General features: G+C 48.2%; 1 protein-coding gene across 6 annotated transcripts in view; it reads right to left on the minus strand.

Moving 5' to 3' along the window:
• The window catches only part of LOC148382695 (thyroid hormone receptor alpha-B), a 41,824-nt gene that overhangs the window by 13,239 nt on the left and 16,163 nt on the right, over positions 1–12,422 (minus strand). For 4 of the 6 annotated variants that reach the window (XM_088359211.1, XM_088359212.1, XM_088359213.1 and 1 more), the window contains one exon: positions 7,826–7,908. The exons of 1 other annotated variant lie outside the window; for it this stretch is intronic. The gene's annotated coding sequence lies outside the window, so the exon portion shown is untranslated. Of the gene's footprint in view, positions 1–7,825; positions 7,909–9,676; positions 9,720–12,422 lie in introns of those variants that run through there. One more of the 6 variants, XM_088359214.1, reaches the window with a different exon arrangement.

Below are 12,422 nucleotides of genomic sequence, written 5' to 3' on the forward strand. Positions count from 1 at the left end.
CAATGCGAGTTTGTTGTGATGCATCCAAATGGAATTTCATTCACTTTCCCACACGCCGCAGGGGCTTCTCCCCTTGACGTTTTTTGGTTAATTGGGCCTACAAAAAAACAAAACAAGGCATTCTCCCCCGCAGCAGGCTTCAGCATTTAATTGCGCACGCTGACACACATTCACCAAATACTTCAAAGTTAGCGTGAGCGAGCTAATTACGAGAAGCAACTTTGAGACTTTACGACTTGACAGCTTGGCTTCGTGTTTCAAATCAGAGTCGAGGGGGGAGATTCGTACGATTCTTTGGATTTAATTTGGCAGGATGATTTTTTATTTCTAAACGGATGTGTCTAGCCGTTTTCGAAGTTCAAGGTGCTGAGGACCATTTAGTGGCTATTTTTAGCAACTCTAATCATTTCTCTTGGCAACAAGTGAGTTTGAAAAACACTGGAGAAATCAAATAGGATTTGTTTTTTTACACGTGGCCCTAAATTTATACCACTCATCAGACCCCAGGGGGGGTGTCTCGGGGTTAGTTGTTCGCGCCCCCTCTAGTTAAAAGCCCAAAGATCAAGTTTCATGTCTCTAAAGCCTAATGGCTGTCAAGGGACTTTGCAATAAGTCACACTGGCTGCTGCTGAAAGTGTCAAACGTTTAATTTGGGGCGACAAGGAGAAAAAGTAGCAACATTTCTCAATTAATATTTTTTTTTTAACTTGTCTCAAGACTATGGTCCAAACCACATCAGTGTTTGCGTGAAATTATATATTATATTCCTTGGCGTCACCCCCCCCCACACACAAACTATTTGAGGAGCACTGCTTTCCATGAATGGAGATACGCGTGTCAAGATGGCGGCTAACGTCACCTCTCGGTACCCCCTCCAAGTGTTTCCATTCATCACCACATCTCAGCCACCTCTGTAATGAGCTATAAAAAAAAATATTGTAAAGAAACCACAAACACACCGCACACACCAGCATGGTCATGACACATGAGGGAGGGGGGACACGGGAAAGCCTCGTGAGGCCCCTCGCAATTTTTCTTGCCTTGAGCGGATCCAGAAAAATCTATGAAAGATGAGAAAGTGGCGTGGGAGGGAGAGGTGTGTGTAGGCGTTCAGAAGGGTGGAGGCAATGGACTGGAAGGTGATTTTCTTGGCAAAGACTTGGGCCGGGGCACCCGAGGGCCAGGGGCCCCGGTGCCCCCCGCCGGATCCTTGCGAGCATGTGTGTGGTCCTGGATCTGATTAGTTTTCATCTCAGCCACATACTGTATAAGCACACACATTCTACATGTGCCTTACACGTGCATGTCCAAAAACCACAACAGAGTCGTCGGCCCCCTGAGACCTTCTGGTGTCAGAACACATCAAGGACTCCTCAGGACTGGAGACGAAGAGCAAGGCTGATACGAAACAGCAGAAGAAGAGGAAGGAAGGATCAGGGTGAAGATTCAGGAGGTTCCCACATTCATCGCCTTCAGCCCTCAACGGGAGCATTGTGCGGTTAGCGTGGCCGATTCGCCTTGCGTACAAACGCTGCTGTATAAATAAACCGGCGGTGCCTTTTAGGCTCAGATCAGCGTTGAGTCAAGTGCACAGGCGTGAACTCGGCGCAGGGGCACTGATGCGCGGATGAGTGCAGGGTGGGGGGCGGGCTGCACTGCCGGCTCTCCGAGGCCACGCGAGGTTCCGCCGGACCCGAGGAATGCTAAATATTTATCCATGACTTTGACCCCGGCGCATTACATGTGCACTCTACACCACGTATGCACGTATACGTGTACAAAAGCGGGATAGAGAGAACACCACTTGGCATTCATAACACCATCTGTGTTGCTCTTGTGAGGCCCATGTAGACACTTTGACAGCAAGTCCATTTTCGACGTTCCGGCTTCACCAGGTCACGGCGAGGCTAGTCCTCATAAAAAAACCAGCGGCTTAAAAAAACTTCCATTAGCATGACAAATTCATGTAGGATCAAGCTGACATAGCTACTGATGGAAAGGAACCTAAAAAGTCTTGGCAGTTCCAGAAAGTAAGCGTACTGATCATTGATCCCTGAGGGACGCCACATTTAAGTGCAGGATCACCCCAGATTTTTTTTAGGACGCAGCTGAATGTTGACGACGCGTAAACAAGCACGTTAACAACCGAGTCAATTTTATTTATCAAACGCTATCGGTCTAGTAATTATCATGCCAGACATGTGAAGATATCTAAATGTTCTTCCTTGACGCTTCGCATGTGCTTTTGTCACAGCAAGTTGAGCAACTCGAGACGCCTAGAGACAAAGGCGGCACGATATCGGGGAGCGTGACATCGGAGACGGTTGACACGCCCATGCAGTGATCATCAGGTTCAAACGAGTGTCATTAATCATCAGCGGATGGCATCAATGGTTAACGACAAGTGTGGCGGCATGTGGGTCGACGGGATCCACGCTCCAATGATACTATCCAAACACGTATTTCAAGACATCCACAAAAGAAAAAAAATCATAAATAATTTACAAATCCCCACCTTCCCTTGCGGCATTTTTCTTTTTATATTTATCAGTAAAGTGAGTTCAGGCCATAAAACCACAGAGGGTGGATTTCATCCAATCGCAGGCCGCCGGTCCAATCGTCCAATCGGGCAGCGGAGATAAACGAGAAAGATAGACGTTGGCGGAGGAGGAGAAAGATAACAGGCGAGAGGGGGTATGTAGCTATATTTCTATATGGGCTGCCTCTCCCAGACGGTAAACACCAGTACAGTGTGTGTGTGTGTGTGTGTGTGTGTGTGTGTGTGTGTGTGTGTGTGTCCTCACGCTGCATTGGTGCACGTGAGCGCTCTTGACAGAACATGAGAGCAAGACATTCTGGGTCATCCAATCTGCAGAGGCATGCAAGCACACACACACACCTTCTGCACACAGTGTGTGTAGGGAAATTCCGATTGATCGGTGACTGATCATCATTGGCCGATACGTGTGAAAATATGTTTTCGAATCGCATCGCATACAGAAAGGTATTTAATTATCTTGAATTTGCTAGTTCTGAACTGACGTCAATGGAATGTGAGATGTGGCCCGCTGGCCTCGAGTTTGACACCTGCAATATAACCCCGTGATTGAATGCACTTAAAGCGGGCAATCGATGCACTAGCGCGTTAGCATCATCAGCTCCGTGACTCACTCGGGTGGCACTGCGGGCCTTCAGTGCCGCCGCGCGAGCTCTAAATCGCTAACCTGGCTAGCAGCCAGCGTGCCTTCTTCAGGGGGTAGACGGAGCGGCCTCTAACGTGAGCGGACGTAGAGGGCCCGCATCAAGACGGGAGACATTAGCGTCACCCCGAAGGCAACTGCGGAGAAAGGGCCCGAGTTCGTCCCGCCTCCCGCTACTAAAGCCAGCAAGCACGCGTCCCCTGCGCGACCCCTGCTAATCATATTGTGTGGCGGCTATCTCGTTAGTCGCCTCATGAGTCAAAGCCCGGATTGAGGCGTCCCGCAGGGCATCATCCCGTCTGCGGTTACTGAAGCAAACGGGAAAGGCCACGAGGGATGCAAAATTTCTGCTGACAAGGGAAATTAAGAACAGAAATTTTGGGCAAAATTAGAATCTTTTCTTGAGAATTACGGGAAGAGCACAAAAAGCTAAATGATACTTTCCCCGCCAATACGTTAGAATAAGCACCTCAGAAATCCGAACTGGTGAGCTTTGTTGGATTCTATTTGTTCATCCTGAGCCCCCAAATGATTTTTGTCAACTCACATAGCCAATCAGTGCACAAGCATCCTGACAACTGGCATCGTTTTGATCACTGTAATTGAGAAATGTTGACACTCTGATCTCGTTTCATCTTTCAGGTCATGTCAACATGGCTGCTTGCGCTTGGCAACGCTCGCTGCTGAATGTGTGTGTGGGCGGGCATGACGCTCTCACAACAGACATCCAAGCCACTAATTGCCCAGTCACACAGGCCAGCTCGTAGCACGTGCCAGCAAGCCTTTTTTTGGGGCGGAGTGGGTGTGTCGGGGGTATGTACCGGCATCGGCCAATGGGCTCGCGGCGGCGGTGGGAAATTGGAACCAGTGCTTCTGCAGCTAACGAGGGAGAAGCGGGATGGACTTTTTTTTTTTCCCAGGATTGATTTAGTAATGAAAAAGGCCTTTTTAAGAGCTTAGATGAAAGTTCAGAGTGGGTTTTGAAAAATCTATACGTCACGCAACCAATCACACGCGTGGACAATCGAGAATCTTGGATGGACCTTCCGTCCGGGTTGAACAAAAGCAATCGAGAACCGCCAAAGAAGAAGAAAAAGAAGAACAAATGATGTGACACAAGAAGCGAGAACCTCATCAGACAAGGGAACGCGAGCGGCTGATTAAAGACGGGCCGAGTTATATTTCACAATAAAAGAGCAAGGCGCATGAAATTCACATCGCAAACTTTCGTGCTATAGAAGAGCTAAAGGAATAAAAGATGCCGTTCAAGAGCGGTTGAAGGCTAAAAGCAGAGGCTGGCTGGCTAGCGTAGCGCATTAGCCTACATTAAAAGCCATCACGTTACATTTAGTCACGTTAGTCAAAGGCCTTGAGCTGTTTTTTTGGTGTCTATTTAAAATATATTTCAGGCGGGGGGGGATGGACAATGTTGCTAAGAATGCATGATCAGAAAGAAAACAAGAAATTGAATTTTTGGCCCGTGAAATGCGCCGTGAAAGTCATTTTTGCCGATTTGACGTCGTTTCTGCTGAGTCGTGGAAAAGCCGTGGGTATGGCCAGTTTTGAAATAACGATAAAATGTCGTTGATGGTGAGGAAACGGGTGAGGGGGGGGGTTGAGGTGGTAAACCCAGGAAGTAGAAGCCCCGCGGCTCGCCTCATAAACGATTGTGCGGGGGTACTGCTTATGTCTGAGCGCGCGTAATTAACTCTTCAAACAAATACAGTGGCGGGCGGGCAGGCAGATGCTGTGGGTGGGCTCTCATAATCCACATCATTACATTTGGACTATTTTCTAATAAACCTTTGTGCTCGCTATCTCGCAAATCAATCCAGCACTTGTACTGCTGAAAGAAAGCAGACCGGTTGCAAGTCCCCAAATCCCGCGGGGCCGGATAAAAGTCCTCTCGGAGCGTTTCATCCGTCCACGCCGTGACATTTACGAGCTGACGGACGGGAGAAAGCGCAGACGAGGGTCCACTTGACCCCAATGCTAACATATATGGGGAACCGCCATAGATATGCTAACAGAAATTAGCGCCGATTTCAAGCAGTGCTCTCCTCAAGGAGCCTCAGAGGAAGCAGAAGCGGAAATACCACAGGACAATCCAAGTGGTCTTCTCGTCAAGCCGCAAAAAATCGGAGGCTTCGTTGTACTCGACAGCTGCAAATACCCACGAGCGCTGATCAACAGCTGCGACGGTCAAAAGTCAGGCCGCATTTTCCGTTCAATCCCAACTCGGCGAGCAAATGTCCGCCGAGTCGGCGGTGATCAATGAGCTGCGGACAGCGGGGCGGCTGCTTGTTAGCCGGAATGATATCGCTCAGACCAGATCCCCAACGGGGGGTTGTGTCCATTGAGGCATCGCGGATGTCGCTAACAAGCCCTTTTCGAGCGACAACATACTAGCAAAAACGCTAATGGCTGCCATTTATATACTGGGAACTTTTCACACATTTGTGTCTGCTAGCACATGACTTGACTTTTCGACTTTGTAAAGCGGATGAAGTCGCTAGTGGCTTTTAAAAAAAAAAAAAAAAAAAACAGAGGTGTGAAAACAACTGCTAGCTTCACTCTTCCTCCTCGTTATGTTAAGGTTCAAGCAATTCACCCGAGTCGCCAAACAAAAAATATTACAAACGCTAACTTGAAATCGACGCGCTCTGGAGCAGCTGGGTGTACTTTCGGACGGGCCTAGGAGATATTTGCATTTGAAATCGGGACAAGAATGTCAATATTGACTTAAAAACGCGGCAGCAAGCTTTTAGTAGGATCACCGGCGGGTTGGCCGCCACTCAAATCAACAAATCTCCTAAAGTGGGCAGCTGAGGGGAAATAAAGATTTTGCTGTAGAGACTCTCACATTGGAATGTTGTGAAACTCTGCTGTAGTCTTTTTTTTTTTTTTTTTTGCAAACATCCCACTGTCAATTTTGGCTGCCGTGTGCAATTAGAAGTTTTCCATGACTTGATCTTTTCCTTCTATATAAAGTTGATTTCGAGTCCCACCTATTGTGCCCTGATTTCCTTTATCTAATAACAATAACAAGCTTGTGTTTGAGGAACAGCGTCAGATGTGCCAGAGTGTTATGCATAGCGCCGGACCCGCATGCGAGTACAGAACGTCCTGTTACAACTCATAAACGGTCTGCTCGTTTCACAACAACATGAGGCGCACCGAGAGCAATTACCGAGACTTTGCACTTGTTTCCTTTTTTTTTTTTGGAGCCTGGGGCCAATATCTTGTTGAGTGGAGAGGCTTCAGGTGGAAGGTTGCTTTAATGCTGCCAAGCGGGTAAACAAAATGGTGGCCGATGTTGCGGCGGGCGGGCGGGCGGACACTTGAGAAGGTGCGATTGGAAGGGGGGGGGGGGTGATGGCGCACACTTGAAGGTTTTGGGGGTTGAGGTGCCTTTGAAGGGGCGCAGCGTACTCATGAGTGCCGGCCTCACGGAACCTCGCCCTCGTAGGCGAGCTCTCTTAACACCTCGTAAATCTCACCTGGGGCTGCAGGAGCACGGCTGACATCGGCACGCACACACACATGCTAACTGCGAAGTCATTTTTACGAAAAGCTTAATTGTCTCATCTATTTAAAGGAACTGATAAAGTACACCAATCAGGGAATCTAGGAGGAAAAAAAACGACAGGAGAATGTGAATCTCCATGTTGACATTTTCTTTTCCACGAGAATCAAGCACAGCGATTCCCTCAACATCTGTCCGGTCGACTCGGACTCGATAGCTGCTACCGGCGCGTCGCTTAAAGCGGGATTAAAGCACAATTACGCCCTCCAGATGTGCGGCCAGATGAGCCGACCGCGACGTTTTGCCGGAGGAAAATCCCGACGGCTCCGAGTTGCGATTGGCTGAGATCGAAGCGCGTTTGCATACAGTTGCGTCTAAGCAAATGGTGCGTTTTGGAGGGAAAGCCACAAAGTTACCTGTGTGACCCAAAACTTTTGAAAGGTAGAGTAGAGGGGGACCCGACCATCTTGATTTGATTCTATTCATAACAACAGACGATGACATCATGAAATTGGCTCGCTCCCCTGCTCTGCGGAAAGCACCAGAATCCACATTCATGATTCACCCTGTCCACACGTTATTCCCACAAGTGTACGAGCGACATTATGTAACGGCAGCTGGCGAGCCATCAAGAGCCAAAGTAGGACTTTTTTTTTTTTTTTCCCTTTCTGCCAGCGCCATCCCGGCCGCGCTCCAACGCGAGCTTAGAAGTCCTGTGCCGGCCTAGCAGGACAAACATTGGCGAGAACAAAGTCTGAGATGCAAAAGAAAAAAATGCTTGTGTTTTGTTTATTCGCTGACCTAGTCCCCTTTTTTTGCACGGCTTTGGCTTTTTTTTTAATATGGCAAAGCGACACACACTGATAGTAATGACACCTGAAGCAGCCCAAAAAAAATCTGATAAGCGTAATTTGAGAGAGCAAGATACGAGTGACCGTTAGCTTAAAGCTAACGCATGCTAGGAAACACCAGACAGGCTGGAATGAACATGAATTAATTTATGCAGTATATTGCCCCCCTCAACACCTCCCCCATTAAACTAAAACCAATCATCAAAATTATGTTTTGTCTTTTATCTTCTATTTGTCGGTCTACCTACCAGTCATGTTAGGCGTGTGTCTGCATGCACGGCTAATTATTTTCTCCAGCCTCCTGCTTGGCACAGTCCGCCTCGTCTCTACCCTGCGGGCCAGGAAAAGAGCATTGTAAGTATGGGTGGGTGTTACAAAGGGGCCCAAGAAGTGCTGGTGCGAGGGCGGACATATCGTGTAAAGCAAACTAACAAGGCCAAGACACAAATGGTGCAGCAACATGTAGACAGACAAAAATAACATCATGTCATTCATGCTCTGCACTGAAAATATTAATGCCGCACTGATGAACCGAGAATGTTTGCTGGGCTTAGAATCGCCAGCGAAAGCTCTCTAACGCCAAACCATATTAAATAATTCAGATATGAAGACAAATGACTCCATTAAGCTGTTTTGTGCACAAACAGCCGATTTTGATCTCCGCTCGCGGTGCGCGGAACGGCCGTGAATCACACGTGAGACAATGTAAGAAAGATAAATGGATGGAGAGTGTTGAAATATGCTCATTTAAGGAAGCGAGGGATGAAGAGAGAGGACGCCGCTAAAAGCTTCTAAGTGCTTCGCAACAGGAAAGCAAAGAGGAAACTCAAGAGGAAGCTCAAGAGGAAGCCACCCGTCAGTGTAAGTGAGACTCACTCGTACTACATTAGCGTCATGCTAGCTGTCGTCGTCGGATCGACCGATCGAACCTTGATTTAGTTTCTCATAAGTGCTGATGTCAAATATTATCAATCACACTCAGAGTCTTCAAGATGGTGTCAAGTCTGAAAGATCAGCTAAAGGTAGTGCCGGTGACGCCGTGCTCACATATGGGGACAAAATTGTGACACCACATCTGGGAGCAATGTGCTGGCACTACATTCATCATTTTGCAGCAGGCAAAACAAAAACCGGTTTCAGAACTGGTTTCAGCGTGCCTGGAAATGTTCTTCCGTGGAATCTCCATTCCTCCGCTTCTTCTGCACGCCCTCGTGTCAATCGGCGGCCGAGCGTCGTTTCGTGCCGCGGTAGTAATTCAATCAGTGGCGTCGCGGGAAATTTAATTTAATTTCGCCTTTACTTCTGCTTTATTTTCCATGCACGTACGTTCCGGCTCCTGTTTGATTGCCCGTGAGGAGATGCGAGGAGAAGCCACGGGTGGATAGACGGACGGCGTCCAAAGTCACATGACGTAGCCGTGTCGCTTAGCAGCGTTTCCAAACACCGACGGCTCTTTTTCGTAAATCCTTCCAGTGAGATTATTTGCCTCATACGGAACCGTAGACATTAGCCTCGCCATTACCGCCATGAGGTAAACATTAGCGAGCGCGGAACAGAACCTTCTCTGAAGCTCTTTTTCTCAGAAGCCTTGACATGTTTCCAATTAGACGTCGTGAAGAGTCGAAGCAGAAGTTGAAACGTGTTTTACGTTACATGTTCTACCTTAAAAAGCGCCATGCACGGTTGAGGCTATAAAAGGACTTATTTGCTCTTCTTATCAAAACGCTTATCGACAAACCGCATCGGAGAGCCAAGAACAACACGGACACTTGTGGAGTCGTGATTTTCCGGCCACTGTGTGGAAATGATCCAAGAGTCGCACTTGGAGAAGTTCTCATGCCTCTTTTCTCCAAAGTTTCCAACGTGGACAACACTGTCTTTGGTCACTCTTCTTTCCCGCTAATGATAGCGCTTTGCTACGTCGGCCATTTTGAATTGAGATTGTAGGTCAACAAAAGCAAAATATGACCAAGTTTGAGGACGGCCAAATTGTCGAGCAAAGCTAAATGCGACACGGGAGTAAACAAAAGCTGCGAGTCACCCACGATGTCATGAAGCCAAATATTTCCAGCTGATCATCGCCAAGTTTCTTCTACTACCTTCCTCTCTTTCGTTCTCTCTCTCTCCTCCTTCCAAACCACAGACTCATGGCAAGCGAGACCTTGGCGAGCTGACAAGCAGCAGGAGAAACAGCTCGGCTAAATCCTCCCGCCGTGTCAATGGCGCAAATTCCGAATGGGTCCTTTCGGTCGGCGGGAACGTGTTTAATAGCAAAGTGCTGACGATGAGAAGAAATCCAGCGTGACGTTAGGATGTTAATGTTTTTGTTTTTTTCAGGAGGGGGAGAGTCGGGGCGCAGGGGGCGACCGACATGCAGCGAGGGGGGCCCGACCCGGTCCGACCCGCCTCGCCGCCTGGAGTTGATTTAGGACTTTTGAAGAGCGGCCAACATTCCTGGAGGAACGCTGTAAGAGGAGGAGCCGTGAGTGGGATGCGCAGAGAGAGAATGTGGCAAATATGGAATGACTCTGTGTGTGCGTGTACGAACGCATACTCGGTTGCTATGGTGACGTGTGTGTGTGGCGGGGAGGGGGGGCTTGGTAGAATTCCAAATGGGAACATTGGGACTGCTGTGTGCACAAATATGTGTGTGTGCAAGGCGAACCGAATCCAAGTTTGACAGCCGGCAGGTGAATTTGAGCAGATGATCTCGAAAAAAAAAAAGATGATCAAGGTGTCCAGCAAGGCTTTAGCGCGGTGCCATCGAATCGGATTTAAGCCTTTGTCGTCATGCCAGCTGGACGGCAAACATGTTTACGTGCGGAGATATCCACGCCGGTTTATCTCCTAAACGTTTTCTGCCCTATCATCTCCTCAGTGTTTGTTGACTTTTCGTTTCTTCACCGGCTTGCTGCTTCTTCTCGCTTTTCTTCTTCTGATTATCAGCGCCAACTATTTATAGTCGCTCCACTGCAGCAGCCCGAGTCGAGTACAGTATGTTCCTCACAACACAAGCCTCTTCTGATTACATACCCTAGCAGGCAGGCCTTATGCTTGGACTGCTCTATAAACACAGTCAGCGTTTTTTCTGAACACTCTCCCCGATCGATCACCTGAAGACAAGCGTGCAAACGCCCGGGGTCAGAGGTCGAGGCTGAACCGTACAGTGACTCTCCGATAAAAGCGTGCAAATTCAGAGAAATGTTTAACCTTTCCGCAAACACAGGAGGATTTGTGGGCGTGGCCAGCTGCAGCACCTCACACTTGCTCTCCTCAGATGTTAAAGTTGCAAGCAGACTTGCGAGTCATCAGATTCGGTCAGCAAGGACGAATCACAGCACGCCAATTAATGGAGAACGACAATCATAACCTATTTGGCTTTAAGGAAGCAAAACAACAACATTGTCTGGCTTAAAGGCAGACATTTTGCGGTCTAAAATGGGATCCATAAGATGCTTTCCATCGCTCCTAACCACGGCCATCATCATTATACTAATAGCTCTGCATTCGTCAGCACGCTCTGACGTGTTTTTTTGCTCCGAGAGTATTAGCAATCAAGTGAAGCATGTTTACGCGCGGCTACGCCGTCGAGCGCTTTGCGCTATTCCGACGACGATTTGCCGCCACAAAAAGGAGAGCGTAATTATAATCATTAAAACAGCATGTGCTTTTTTTTTTTTTTTTTTTAACCGGAATGTCGCCGGGCGTTGGCAGTATGAAATAAATATATACGGCCACATCATGCACATCGTGAATGCGCACAACGTTCGCACGCATGAAAAACTTGTTTGTCCGCATACTCGGCTGTGAGTGTTGACAAAGGATGCGGCAAAACGACAAAGGGCCAAATGATATAAATCAAATAAGGACATTTTTTATTAAGCAGTACGCCGGGAGAGAAATTACACACGAATTTCGATGAGTCAGGAGCATGACTGTCTTTCCGCCATTCACAAGACTCGCCGTCCTTCTCCGCCGGAATTACGACGCAGACGGACTTGGGTCGCTTCCCACGAGAGGAGGAGGAGGAGGGTGGGGGGGGGGGGTTCTCGGAGGAAAGAAGGTTTTTGGATCACGAGAGCCGACACGTGACCATGCGCGGGAGAGCATAAGGGGGGGCTTAGATAGCGATAGTGACGGCAGTTAGTTGACTCCCAACGGGAGGGAACGCTACCATGTGGAAAATCCATCGGCGAGGATGATAGGGGGGTGTGTTGTCTCGCAAAGCGATGCTCTATTATCCCCGAGACCGGCTTAGCGCTAAAAGGCTCAACAGGCTAATCCGTTAGCCAAATGAAGTGTCCAACCTGAGGCCGAGGCCGCCCGGCGAAATCACAGAGGAGCTTAATAACATATCTGGCACCTGTTCGGCAAAGATGGAGACAGATTGGGCCAAAACGTATACGAGCGGCGCCGACGTATTAACGAGCTACGTCGGTCGGTCGTCAAGCCGCAGCTGTCAAACGATAGCGTACATAAATGTCAAACAAGTCATGTCGGTTCCATACAAACCTCCGCACCAGTCGGAGCCCGCAAAGATTTTTTTACGAGCGCATAAACATTCCCTGAATGTCACATGCAATAAGCGTACAGCGAAGCCGACCAATTGAATTTAGCGAAGTTCTGTTTTACTGGAACTCGGTTGCAGTGAGACTCTTTAAAGCAGATGATGGGCAGCAGGTCACATGACACATCCCACTTGATACATTTTTGATCAGATATCAGGCAAAAAAACAACCGCCAGAGACACGGAACAGAAATCTCTGTCAAGGCTTAAGATTGGTTGAAATTTGTCAGAAGTGACATGAAACTCATATTTAATGGGTTATAAAAAAAATATGAGTT

This window comes from Syngnathus floridae, chromosome 18 (assembly GCF_059516105.1).
Source record: "Syngnathus floridae isolate MCC-2025c chromosome 18, RoL_Sflo_1.0, whole genome shotgun sequence".
Classification (NCBI taxonomy): domain Eukaryota; kingdom Metazoa; phylum Chordata; class Actinopteri; order Syngnathiformes; family Syngnathidae; genus Syngnathus; species Syngnathus floridae.